Below are 14,403 nucleotides of genomic sequence, written 5' to 3'. Positions count from 1 at the left end.
GTACAGAAACAGTTTGGGTCTCTATAGCTCATTTCTCTCTTCATGACAACTGTACGGCTGAATTTATAAACAACTCACCTGTTTGCAGCAGGTTAAGGGTTAAAGTGAGGTAGGGTTAGGGGCGTTGCCTCTTAGAGTAACAGGTGGGAGCTGTTAGCTGTCTGCTAGGTGTCCCCTCATCTTATTCAGTCCCTGAACTTTAACCTCTGAGCCATGTTTGTGGTGTTGGAGCCTTTTGGAGATTTGTTCATGTAAATATCAGACAGATAATATATCTGTCTGTCTGTCTGTCTGTCTGTCTGTCTATCTATCTGTCTGCCTGTCTATCTGTCTGTCTGTCTGTCTGTCTGTCTGTCTGTCTGTCTGTCTGTCTGTCTGTCTGTCTATCTATCTGTCTGCCTGTCTATCTGTCTGTCTGTCTGTCTGTCTGTCTGTCTGTCTGTCTGTCTGTCTGTCTGTCTATCTATCTGTCTGCCTGTCTGTCTGTCTGTCTGTCTGTCTGTCTGTCTGTCTGTCTGTCTATCTATCTGTCTGCCTGTCTGTCTGTCTGTCTGTCTATCTATCTGTCTGCCTGTCTATCTGTCTGTCTGTCTGTCTGTCTGTCTGTCTGTCTGTCTGTCTGTCTGTCTGTCTGCACTTCATAGACAGACCGCCTATGAAGATAGCCAGCGCTCAATTGAGAACCGTTTTTTCGTCCTTCGACTGTGAGTGAACCGGCTCCTGGCCGGGAAAACGGTTTCTAGAGCGGCTCCAACTATAGAACCGCGAACCTATTATATCAGGGGCGAGGGGCAGGGTTGCCATGATCCAAAAACACAATCCAAACGTGTTTCCTCCATTGTCCTGCAGTGAAAAAATAAAAGAGACTTAAGGATTCCAAGGTAAAGCAGTGGTCGGCCGAGGAGACAAGCTGCCGTTGTCCGCCATCATTGTTGTTGTGAGGGAAAGTTCACGCTAGCGCTGCTGGGAAAAGCGGTCACGTAATTCTGACCTCATGATGTGTCTCTTCCACGGGCTTGAGCGGGTGGAAAAACAAACGGGTGCCGTGTTGGTTCTCGAGTTAAACCAGCTCCGAACCAGCACGAGCACCAGCCTGGAAATACAACCCGGTTCATGTTGGTCAAAAAGAGGTATGACTTACGATCAGTAGTCTGTCTGATATACAGTAGCTCCCTGAATCCTGACCTCTGGTTTATACTTCTGGGTGGAATCAACACCATAGCCTACACTTTGGGTCAACTTAGCCATGTTAAAACAACGCAGACCCCAAGCCCTGTGATTGGTCGGCTGGGCAGCATGGTATTTCCTGCATAAACAGTACTTCCTGAATTGCTGTACATCCCATCTCCTCCGACCTCTCCTCTCTATTCCTCTGCCAACTAGTGTTCAGGCAGAGTACTGCAGAGTGACGCGGACACAACGACGCACAAGTCTGAAGTGCTCAGGGCCGCATCCACCGCTACAGCGTAGAGACTACGCAGAAGTATAAACCAGGTCTAAAGGCAACATCCATCAACCTCAAAGTGTGTGTGTGGTTGTGTGTTAACATGAGGACACACAGTTAACTCCCTGATGTTTCAGAGGCAGCTGATGATCTACGGTGAGTGACGAGGGACACAATAAATACGGCCTGTACAGAGGGGGAGGGGCTCATTCATCACAGGCGTCATTATGGTGTGACAGCGTGTGCGTGTGTGTGTGTGTGTGTGTGTGTGTGTGCGTGTTTGTGTGTGTGTGTGTGTGTGAATGTTAATGTGCCATTACTGCTCATTCATGTATGTACATGTATATTCAGTGTGTGTGTGTGTGTGTGTTTAATGTCTCTGTCAAACAGTGCTGCCACTTATTCACACACTGATTATATATTAGCAGACGGAGCGTGTCTGCTGTGTGTGTGTGTGTGTGTGTGTGTGTGTGTGTGTGTGTGTGTGTGTGTGTGTGTATGTGTGTGTATGTGTGTGTGTGTATGTGTGTGTGTGTATTTGTTGGTAAGTGTTGGATGTAAGGATGAATATGAACCTCTGCTCATGCAGGTCAGCCTGGTCTCTAACAGCTGACTGCAGTGTGGTGTGTGCTGCAGATATTCAGTGCTAATGTTTGTTTGTTGTGTTATTGGTTTATTGATTTATTGATTAATTTAGTTCAAATGTAGTCACTTTTTATTGATTTTATTGTATTTGTTGTATTTATTTATTTAGTTCGAATGTAGTCACTTTGTATTCTTTTTGATGTATTTATTTATTTATTTATTTATTTATTTATTGTATTTATTTATTATCTAGTTCAAATTTGAGTCACTTTTTGTTTATTTCATTTGATTCATTGTTTTATTTATTTATTATCTAGTTCAAAATTTGGCAGTTTGCATTTATTTATTCATTTATTTATTTATTTATATCTAGTTCAAATTTTAGTCACTTTTCATTTATTTTATATTATTTATTTTTTTATTTATTTATTAAGTATAGCATCTTATTTTCTTTTAATGGTTTAATATTTTAGTGTTTTATTATCTTAGAAATGTGTTTTATTTTGTTGAGTTAAACTTCCTGTGTTGAGTTTTACATCTTATTTTACCTCCAGTGTTTCCTCATTAAGATATCATGTGAGCGTTTCCTCAGTTCATTCAGCAACTTCTTTTATATTTTTCATTTATTTATTTATTTTATTTTCATTGTCATCATTATTATTATTTTTGCATACATTGTGTTATAAACCTTAGGATTGTGGGGTGGGTTTGGAGTCGGGCTGGGGTTGGGATTGGGATGGGGGCTCTTTTTATTTTTTTTATATATATATATATATATATTTAAATTGATTCTATTTTAAATTGTGTTTATGTACAGTGCTTTGTGTACACATATCATTGTATGAAAAGTGCTTTATAAATAAAGTCTGATTGATTGTTCATTATTTCGTCAGGTAAACTACCTGAGGGAAACTTTGAAACTGTGTTGCAGGTGCAGACTGCCCTGAGGTCTCCAGGTGTGCATGAGTAGAGGAGGCTGTGGAGATTTCAGAGTAGAATCTGATGTGATGGTGAAGCTGAAGTCCTGATGTTAGACAAAGCTAACTGCTAACATGCTAATGATTAGGGGTGAGCCTGACTAAGGATTTGCTTAGTGGAATCTGATTCATCAGATTTTGCCCATAGTGGATGAATAGTGGAATGTTTGTTGTTTTTCCTTATTGACCCAAAGTCTGCATGATGGTGACCGCATGACAATATTACACATAACCATTTACAATTAAGAGACTCATAGCTTAAAGTAAAAGGGACAACAGAATATTATAAGTATAAAACTTAGATTTTTTAAATCTATATTACAAAAACAACGAGGTGATGAAGGAGAGAAAACTCAAATAAGGCCACCATCTGTTAAACATGGAACAACGCTCCACTATAGAGTAAGGAATCAGGAGATATTTAAACAGTGTTCACACAGAGGAGAGCAGCACTGTGGAGGGTAGTTTGTCCAACTTAAGACTAAACATCTGTATAATGTTCAAAATCAAACCTGAACCAGCTGAAGGGTTTTTAAATCTCTTAACAGAACCTTTTAAAACAGTCTTTCATCACGTCTTTGTCCGCTTGAGTCTTTTCAAACTGTACGTGAGGAAAACCATCGTGTGTACGGGCAGAAGTGCGCTCCTGTCTTTGTTGACTGTAAATCCTGTCTTTGAGAATATCCTCTCTGATGGTGTGGAGGTGGATGGGATGCTGTGGATTGTTCTTTTGGCCCGTACAGTTTTTGTGTGGTCCGGTAATCCTTGATCTCACAGCCCTCTTCATGAAGCTGCTCCTCATCTTCATCACTAGTTTTTAGGATCAACTGAAGTTTTATTTCTGACATTTTGAGCTGCCATGAACGTAGAAAGATTTAAAGACCAGCTGAGGTACGTCTGCTCCACAGGTCCCGCTAAATGGGAGAGTCCACCTTTAATTACCAGGGGAGATTTAATTACCACTTTAAGGAGATTTAACACTTCAAGAGCTGTTCTCAGAATTACATTCAATAAGTCTATATTTATATCAATACAGGATATATGAGACACTATTTTTAAGGGAAACAGGAAAATAATGTAACATTAGACATTGAGCACCCCCATGGTTTGAATGGAATGATCCACGTTTCATATGCAAATATTCAACTATGAGATTGGCAGTCGACTAAGGCTCGTTAGAACGAATCGTCGAATATTCGACTATTTGGGGTCACCCCTACTAATGATACTGAAATACATTTTAATTCCTGGAGCCTCCATCCCCTGCTGTGTGCAGCAGAGTTTGAATTCTTATTTATGGATGTATATAATTGATTTGATAGGAACAATGCAGATTACTGCTCCCGCCTTTTACAAACAGCTGTCTTAGCTGAGGCTTCGAATACAGAGATTATAGCTCTCGCTAGTTTCCAGCTCCTGTCCCTAGTTAGGCTTTTAGTGCAGAACGCAGCGTGAGTTCACAGAGTGGGGTTTCCACAGTGGAACAGAGTGGAGTCAGATCAGCAGACCACAGCAGCTCAGCGAGAGGAGGAGGAGGGTGAGGAGGAAGATGAGTGTACACGGTCTGAAGCTTTACTGTGGAACTTCACATAGGCGGCTCAGAGCGCTAACGTCAACACACTCTGCATTTCATCTGTTAACATCTCTGACCATCACACCGTCTGTGAGCAGCAGCTACTGAAGCAGAGAGAGAGAGAGAGAGAGAGAGAGAGAGAGAGAGAGAGAGTGTGTGTGTGTGTGTCTCTGTGTATGTGTGTCTCTGTGTGTGTGTGTGTGTGTGTGTGTGTGTGTGTGTGTGTGTGTGTGTGTGTATGTGTGTGTGTGTGTGTGTGTCTGTGTGTGTGTGTGTTTTCGTGGTGAAGTTGTGGTCTGTATAGCGGTGAACCCTCACAGTGTTTGAACCCCTGTCTTTCTCAGTGTGTGTGTGTGTTTGTGTGTGTCAGTGTTTGCAGACAGACGACAGTCAGAGGAATTGATGTGTCTCAGATAACAAGCTCACACCTTAGTCCTGCTCACTAATGCTAAGCTAACGTTAGCAGCAGCTAATCTGTATCCAGATCTTTATCCGGTCCGTCTCCAATGCCAGAGCACGACGCATCAATCTCAACAGAGCAGATGGAGCGGGACAGGAAGTCAGGTTTCACCAAAACAAAATGAAAACATCCGGTTAATTTTCAGAATAAAACACTCTGTGTTATCACCAGATCGTATTTCACTTAACTACAACAACAAACCAAAGTCATGATGAGCGGAGCCAGGCCTGGAGTCAACAGGTCAGAGGTTTTCAGAGGACCAGAAAGACAACATGGATGAGGAGAGGAGGAGGAGAATCCTTGATTCAGTGATTACTGCAGGAAAACCTCGGTCACATGACTCCAGCTGTCCGGAGGTTCTGCTCCGTGCTGTGTTCTGAAAACACAACAGGTGGGTGTTGACTGACAAGTGAGCACGGAGCCTGCCAACAGAGGATTGGAAACGGATCGGATACGGATCTGGAAGAAGTCCCTTGTGATGCATCCTGAGCGTACAGTGGCAGGTTCGTTAGTCAGTCTCAGAGGCCCGGTCGTTCCTCTGCTCACGTGTGAGAGATAAAGTCTCTGCTGATGTCTCTCTATCTGTGCAGGCTCGTTCTACCTGTGTAGGGTCGTTCTCCCTGTGCAGGGTTCTTCTCCATGTGCAGGTTGGTTCTACCTGTACAGGTTGGTTCTCCCTGTGCAGGTTGGTTCTACCTGTGCAGGTTGGTTCTCCCTGTGCAGGTTGGTTCTACCTGTGCAGGTTGGTTCTCCCTGTGCAGGTTGGTTCTACCTGTGCAGGTTGGTTCCCCCTGTGCAGGTTGGTTCTACCTGTGCAGGTTGGTTCTCCCTGTGCAGGTTGGTTCTACCTGTGCAGGTTGGTTCCCCCTGTGCAGGTTGGTTCTACCTGTGCAGATTGGTTCTACCTGTGCAGGTTGGTTCTACCTGTGCAGGCTGGTTCCCCCTGTGCAGGTTGGTTCTACCTGTGCAGGTTGGTTCTACCTGTGCAGGTTAGTTCCCCCTGTGCAGGTTGGTTCTCCCTGTGCAGGTTGGTTCTACCTGTACAGGTTGGTTCTACCTGTACAGGTTGGTTCCCCCCAGTGCAGGTTGGTTCTACCTGTGCAGGTTGGTTGATGTTGTTATTGACTGAATGCATGTTGTGCTGTGAGCACAGGTGTTTGAATGTTGTGCAGGTCCAGGTGAAGCCTCTCTTCATGTGGTTGAACCCTGTATGATGATGATAAAGGCTCTCTGGTCCTCTGATTGAAGTAGACAGTGTGTCACAGAGTCCTTCACTCTGAGGAGGCCTCTGTGGATGATTCATCTCTCTGTAACAAACCTCAGAAGGAGCTAAGCTGAGGTTAGCAGCAGCTCTGTGTCCTGTAGGTGGATCAGTGGTCTGAACATTAAGCTGCTGATCCACAGTCTCTTTCTGACATGTGAACCGTCCTGATGACATGGTGTGTGAGCGCTCATGTGCAGAACAGTAACAGTTACAGTATGAATGAGCTTCAGTTCAGACGTCTGAAACAAAGAGCCTCTCTGTTTTCTCTTCTTTTATCCTCGTCCCTGCTCTCTCGCTCTCTTTTCTTCTCCTCTGTCTTGGAGCGATATCAGAGCGTTTCCTCCGTCTTTCATGTTTCACACAGCGAGCGATGAAAGCTGTCCGTCTGTGATGTGACAAAGCGGACAGTCATCAGGCAGGATGGCTGCTTTAAAGACAGAGTTATAGATTTAAGAGCGCTGACTCTCTGGTTTTGAGGCTAATGATCTTTCCACCTCAGGAGAAAGACACGAGTGTGTGTGACGGTTACAAAGACAGGCGGTTGAAGTGTCACTGAGCAGAACTCTGAGGACCTCCTGCTCACCTCTGGATCAAAGGGAAGCTACAAGTTCTGCACCTGTTCCTGTCTTTGAATGTTTCTCCAGGTGTAAACAGACAGGATTCAAAAAGAGACACACTGACAGAGCACTGATATATCCAAGAATGATATCACACATCACTCAGACACTGCTGAAGATGTTTGCTTGGGAAAAGCTTAAACTGTCGATCTGTGTTACATCTGACATGAACTGACTCCACATATTATAACGGCTTATAATTATAATGAATTCTAGTCAATGTGTTAACTTCCACTGGATCCTGCTCCGTTGCATTCCGGCTCCGTATCTGATCCGGAGGGCTGCAAACTGCCGGATCAGCAAGACTTGTATAAATCCTTGATTCAGTAATTACCTCAGGGAAACCTCGGTCACATGACTCCAGCTGTCCGGCGGTCCTGCTCCGTGCTGCGTTCTGAAAACGCAACCGGAGGGTGTTGACGGACAAGAGAGGATCGAGGACGGACCAGACCCGGCTCTGGTGGAAGTCCAATGTAAGGAAATTCCCTTTCATTCAGCTCATCATCTGTATGAGAGGAGATGCTGACCGCTCATCTCCGCAATCAGACACAAAACAAGAGCAGACTGCACAGAGCTGCAGAGCTCTATAGGAGTGTTGGTGCTTGAGTAACTCGGGGGGAAGTACTCTGAATCAGACCTTGAGACTGAGCAGACGGCGGGGTCCACTGATGCACATCACCTGTAGTCACGCTCACTGGATCCTGCAGCTGTTCATTAAAATGATTCTTTAAATGAAAATAACATGTTTTGTTTTTTTTATTTCATGTTTTTGGATTTAATAACAATGTACCCAGTCTGTTATGCTAAGCTAAGCTTTTCTTTTCACTGTGAGTCAAATATTGTGTGAACTGGGGATCATAAAATACTGATGCTTTAACCTCTCGCTCTGAAGTGTGTGACACATGCATTGTTCCAGGTGTGTGTCCTTTTAATGTGAGCTGAGGACTGGTGTAGTGTTCTCGTGCAGCGTGTTGAAACTCTGACTAAACACCAAGGTAAACCAGAGCCAATGAAGACAGAGTCGAAGTAAGATTGACCTTTTACTTCAGGTTCCTTCCCTGACATAGTGGTGAAAACTGTAAATTAAACAAAACAAAACAATAATCACTGAATATAACCTAATGTTACATTTTAAGTGGCTTCACACATGAATTAAGATCACTCAGTCCACTTTGAGTCCCAGCTACATTCTCTGAGAGGATCGGAATACGAGCCGGTGTGACAAACACCTCTAAAAATACGACTGAACAAACGTCCTCTGAAAGGATCTGTGTTCTTCAAGAGAGGGTCCATTGTCTCACTCAGGATTATGCTGTCGTTGTTTGTGGGATTATTCTCTATTGTTGGATTATTAGACAGTATGCTCTGACAGGACAGGAGGAACGGGAGTGAGGTGGGAGTGATGTGGGTGAGGAATTATCTCAGTAGATAAAGAGAACATGTTCCAGATGTGGATCCACATGATGGTGCACACAGAGTTAGCAGAGGACGAGCTAGAACAACTGAAAAGTTCACAGCATCTAAAGATGTCTACTTGGAGTTATAATCATAAATCATTAATATGAGAATGGCTCAACATATCAGAATCAGTCACTATAAACACAGTAACCTCACCTGTTGGAAATGCTGAAACAAGCTAAAGTTCAATTGATCAGAGATAAAGAGGTAGAGCTGAGGCTGCCCTCTACCAGACCACGCTCCTAATTATGTTAATATGTTAATTTATGCATCATTTCTACTATCTTCAAAAAGTTTTAAAACATTCAACTTGGTAAAGTGTGGCCAAACAAAGAGTTAAATACTGTAGTTAGTAGGTAGGTAGTATAGTTAGCTTTTTTGTACCAGGCTGTTTCATCTAACTTTGGTGTTAGACTTTATTTTATTTTATTTTATTTTATATTAATATCTAACTTTCTTACATACTGTTTATAAGAGCTCTGTAATCCCCCTCCCCCCCCCCGGGATAAATAAAGTATATCTGATTCTGATTCTGTGTTAACCACAGGCTGTGTAATCAAAGGACGTAGGATCAATGCCAGTACCAATCTGTTTCTGAAGTGCTGTTTTGATGCCGACGGGAGCCATATTGGAAATGCTAATACCTTCTGTCGAGCTAGTGTGACATAAAGAGGCGGGTTTTGAGCCTCCTAGCCAACAGCTACAGTGTTCCCGCCTGTCAATCAAGTAAACTGTGCCTCTCATAATGGAAAACTTTGAATCTAAATACCTCTGAAACTGCTGAGTTATGATAAATATTCTCCTCCTTACAGTGTGTGCCGATCAAGAAATGAGCTATCCAGACTACACTCGTTTTTTGAACCAGACTGTAAACATGTTTATTTCTTCTTTAAAGATCGTCTCTTTGAATGGGTGTGTATGTGGTTTCCGGTGTTTCTGCAGCCAGCCTCAAGTGGACACTTGAGGAACTGCAGTTTGTAATACTTCCACATTGGCTTCATGTGAAATACTGGAGGTTTCTACTTGGTGGCAGTAAATGTTAGCTTAATGCTAGTAGTGTTGTAAACTTAGCCGGGCGTTTACCTTTCAGACAGGCAGAGTGAAGTCTCCTGTCACAGCAGCTCTGTATAAACAAAGCGGCAACCTCCAGTCTCTAAATATGAAGCCCATGCAGAAGTGTTATAAACTGCAGTTCATTGAGCGTCCACTAGAGGCTGGCTGCAGAAACACCAGAAACCACATACACACCAATTCAAAGAAGACGATCTTTACAGCAGAAATAAACATGCTTACAGCCTGGTTCAAAAAAAGGCTTCAGTCTACGTAGCTCATTTCTCTATCAGCACACACTGTGCGGGGGTGAATTTTTTTATAACGCGACGGTTCAGAAGATATCAGAATTATAAGTTTTTGCCCAAATAAGGACATGACTGACTTAACTGACAGGCGGGAACACATAGCTGTTGGCTAGGAGGTTCAAACGTTCCTCCTACGTTCTCAGGAACAAATGGGTGACGTCACAGATACTACGTCCATTATTTATACAGTCTATGGTGTAAACTGAGTCTAAGGTTAGGATGGAGAGTTAGTGTATAACTTAAATTGTGTTATTGTTTGTAGGGAGCTGATAGTAATCATATTACTGATGTTTTTTCACACGTCTGTCTTAAAGGTTAGGTAGCCACGGGAAAACTAGCATGCATTTGAATGTAACATTTCCTCAGGACTCCGTCTAACCCCTCCCCCCCTCCCCTCTGCTCCTCCAAAACGACGCCCCGCTCAAATGTATGAGTGCCGCTGATTCTCGACCATATGATGGTGACTGATTCAAAACCGGTCCTCAGCACATGGTTTGTGTTTTGCACTACGTCAACTCATGTCTCACTCAGCGGTAAGAAAACACCAAAACATTCTCATAGTGAAAGTTAAAAACACAAACAAACATGAAATGTACGCTCTGCAGAAGGCGGGCAGAACGGCAGGATGGGATTTGATTGGTTTCATCATTTGGCTCCTGATGGCAGGGATTGGTTGGTTTACTCTGGCTGTAGATAGCAGCTTTTTTTACCTCTTTTTTAAGAACACATTATGTATTGATTACCATCACGACATAAAGATCATTTTAACCAGCATGACAAAAAGTGGATCTAAATCTGACTACCAACCCCAGCTGTAATAAAACATGTTAATATGTAATTTATGCACCCCTGAGGGAAAGAGAGGCTGAGATGTAGAGAAAATGTATAAATATGACTGTTCATGTTTGTTTTTCTGCTGCTGAACACGTGAACATGTATGAAGGTAAAAACCTCCTCCCACTACATCCAAACTAACTGTTATTATCAGGGCCTTATACACAGAGAGTCCTCCTCTCCATCTTCAGAGTCTGGATGAGGTCAAGTCTGAGTCCAAGTCTCAGACATCAGCTGGACTCAAGAGGTTACTCTAGTCTGAGGTGTGTCAGGTGTTGAGGCTGCGGTGGATAAACCTGCATCACTCTGAGTCTCTGACATATGACATCACATGTAGGGCACTCTGAGTCCTCATGCGACCTTTCACTGCTCCATATCTGGGCACTGAAAGCCACAGAGTGTGTGTGTGTGTGTGTGTATGTGTGTGTGTGCATCTGTGTGTGCGTGCATGTGCATGTGTGTGTGTGTGTGTTTGTTTCTGTGCGGGGGCAGCTGCTAGTGTTTGTTTGTTCATCAGTCAGTTGAAGATGGGTCAGATTTAAATTTAAACCAAATTAGCTTTCTCACTTTGACAGTTGCACACTCATCGTCTCTCTCCACCCCCCACACAGACATAAACACACACACACAAACACACACATTTGCATGCACACACCCCAGTTGCAGAACTCCCACACAGAGAAAGTGTGTGGGCAACAAAAGCAAACTGTATCCACTGTGGGTTTATTTCTTCTGCTCTGTGACAATCAAGCAGACAGGAGATTACTCTGTGCTCTCTCTGTAATCTCATGTTAATGCTTCAAAGTCGACCGGCCTGTGTTTGAGGAAGAACACCACCATGCTGCACTGTGACGCAGGAGTTAAAGTACTGAAGATACAACTTCAAATCTCCACAACTTTAAACACTGTCGAAGTTTTAACTTTCAAACCCTCTAATATCTCCAGAGTTCAGACAAAGCTTGGTCCACACCAGGAGGTTATCAGGACCAGTCTTGGAAAGCGTCCTGGTCGTCTGATGGTTCTTCATCGGTCAGATGTTCCGAACGTGTGAGGGATGTTCAGAGTGGTTTTGGAAGAGGATCAGGGCTGCACTGGTCTGAAGTCGTAAACATGTGTGGGGGGAACCCAGAGGAAAAGCCGAGCACACACTCTGTGGATTGTCCACAGTCTGTATAAAATATGGACGTAGTCTCCGTGATGTCACCCATCTGTTTCTGCAGCGCTGATTTGAAGTCAGTCGTTGGCGGGAGCCATATTTCTGCTGTCGAGCGATTTTGACGTAAAGAGGCGGGCTTTGAGCCTCCTCGCCAGCAGCTACAGAGTTCCCGCCTGTCAATCAAGTCAGCTGTGCCTCTCAATGGAAGACTCGTAATCTAAATATCTTTGAAATTGCAGATTTAGAAAAAAGTGTGAGCCGATTGAGAAATGATCTATCCAGACTTCACTCGTCTTTTGAACCAGGCTGTAAACATGTTTATTTCTGCTGTAAAGATCGTCTTCTTTGAATGGGTGTGTATGTGGTTTCTGGTACTTCCAGAGCCAGCCTCAAGTGGATCCTCGATGAACTGCAGTTTTTAGCACTTCCGCATTGGACTCATATTTTTAGACTGGAGGTTGCCGCTCGGTTGAAACCCAATCTGAGATTACCCTCTCAGATTAAACTGAACATCACCTGCTCTCTGAGATCCTCTCCTCATAAAGAGGTTTTTATGGACCACAGAACTTCTGCAGAATCACATGATGTGTCTCTACCTGAGCTAAGGCTTGAGCTCATGTTTAATCCATCAGGTCTGGACTTCATAACTCCTCTAACATGTCTCTCTAAAATCTCTCTCCACTTCCTCCTCCATGAGCAAAATGCTGCGACTCTGTTTCAAACCCGGTCCAAACTGTTTTCAGATTAAACCTGATTCAGGGTTTAGAACCATTGAACCACTTAAAATAACTCAGGAGTATAAAACTCTGAATGATGTGTTTTTTATTTCAGCATTCACTCATTAACTTCAGTGTGTTTGCTTTATTCTCTGTGTTTCTACATCCACGGGTCTGTGATTATATTTCCACTGATGCTTTGTCTACTCTAACCCATGTTAGCACAGTATTGCTCTCTGTTAGACATGCACACTCTGCAGACTACTGCAGGCCTGCAACAGCCCATATCACAGCCCACCTTTCTAAGTGTCTAGTTTTGTCACATATCCTAACCATAGTCTGTCAGTACTGACTCCTACGGGTTATATCCGGACTGCTTGCTGTAAGTGTTTTATAGGCAGTTTTAGAGTCCACAAAGAGATTTCACAACACTCAGAGACAGAGCTGACCCAGTCTATGGGACGGACAAGATAAGTTGCTATCGCTTTTATTTTGGTATTTCCGCTAGACGGCAAAGTGAATTTGCTATCAGCTAAATATTAAAGATCGCAGAGCAACATTTAACATTTAGATTTAACATTTACATATAGATTTATCTTTAACATTTAGATCATTAAGAGTTAAAAGTGATTTTAACTTAACATATTTTTCACAACTAAATTAAATGTGAGGAAAATTACAAATATTGCTCTAAATGTGATTAAAAAAAACTGACTTTTAAAATATCACTCAACATTTTTATGACATTTTAGAGCTAAATAAAGAGAATTGTAGCTGTTATTTTCAGTGTGCACAACTTTACAAACGGTACCCCATAATAGAAGGCCATTTCAAAAAGAGCCAGTGACTAAATAAACAGAAGGTAATCCGACAGAGGTGAAACTAAACTAATGATACAGGACATTTAAAACCACAACAAACAGGCTGAAAAACTGTTTTTATTCCAAAGCAATGAGTGCACTAAACGCTAAATAATGCAAATATAAACTGGGACTGTGATCACTTGAATGTCTGACTGTTGAATGTTGTGTGTCTCTTTGTGTTTATTTATTATCATTTATGTTTGTCTACTGTTTTTATGATTTTTTATTTTGATACTGTTCTCTTAATGCATCTTTTGCCCTGACATGGGTTGCACTTCAATTTCGTTGTACAATGTACAATAACAATAAAGATATTTTCAATTCAAATTCAAACTGGAGCGAGGACTACAAAATTAAAGACTAGACTAAGACAAACACAAGGAACACAACACAAGACATGGATTACTAATAACATGAGGAAGACAAAAGGTCATCTAATAACTAACACAGAATACACAGAAAACCAGAGCTGAAAAACAACAAGATACATCTAGAATATCACACAGGAAATCAGATCACAACACAAGGAAAAAAACCAATACAAAGCAACTCATGACAAGTTGAATTCAGACTAATTCAAATATGTTGTTATTGTTCATGTTCACAGGAAACACTCACCAGATGGAACATAAAGATTCATTGATATTTATACCCACATGTAGTCTGAACCAGACTCTAGTGCTTCTTATAGAACTCTGCAGGTTTGTTCTGGCGGTGTTTATAAATAAAGTTATATTTAAGATTAACAGTGTAAGATTATACCTCTCTAAACTGATCGAACACTTAATCTCATCATCTCAAGAGAACAACCACACGGCTGTTTACCTGTAATGACAAAGCACTGAGACCACAGACTGAAGGTCAGGATGCAGCTCAGGGATTTCCCCTGTGTGTGCGTGCATGCATGCATGCGTGTGTGTGTGCGTGCGTGTGTGTGTGTGTGTGTGCGTGTGTGTGTGTGTGCGTGTGTGTGCGCATGTGTGTGTGTGTGTGTGTGTGTGTGTGTGTGTGTGTGTGTGTGTGTGGGCGTGTGTGGGCGTGTGTGTACGATGTCAGTGATGATGTAACTGTCTGATGTTTGCTAATCACAGGCAAACT

Source organism: Notolabrus celidotus, chromosome 18 (genome assembly GCF_009762535.1).
Source record: "Notolabrus celidotus isolate fNotCel1 chromosome 18, fNotCel1.pri, whole genome shotgun sequence".
NCBI lineage: Eukaryota > Metazoa > Chordata > Actinopteri > Labriformes > Labridae > Notolabrus > Notolabrus celidotus.
The sequence above is the reverse complement of the archived record's forward strand: the minus strand, read 5'-3'. Positions refer to the sequence as shown.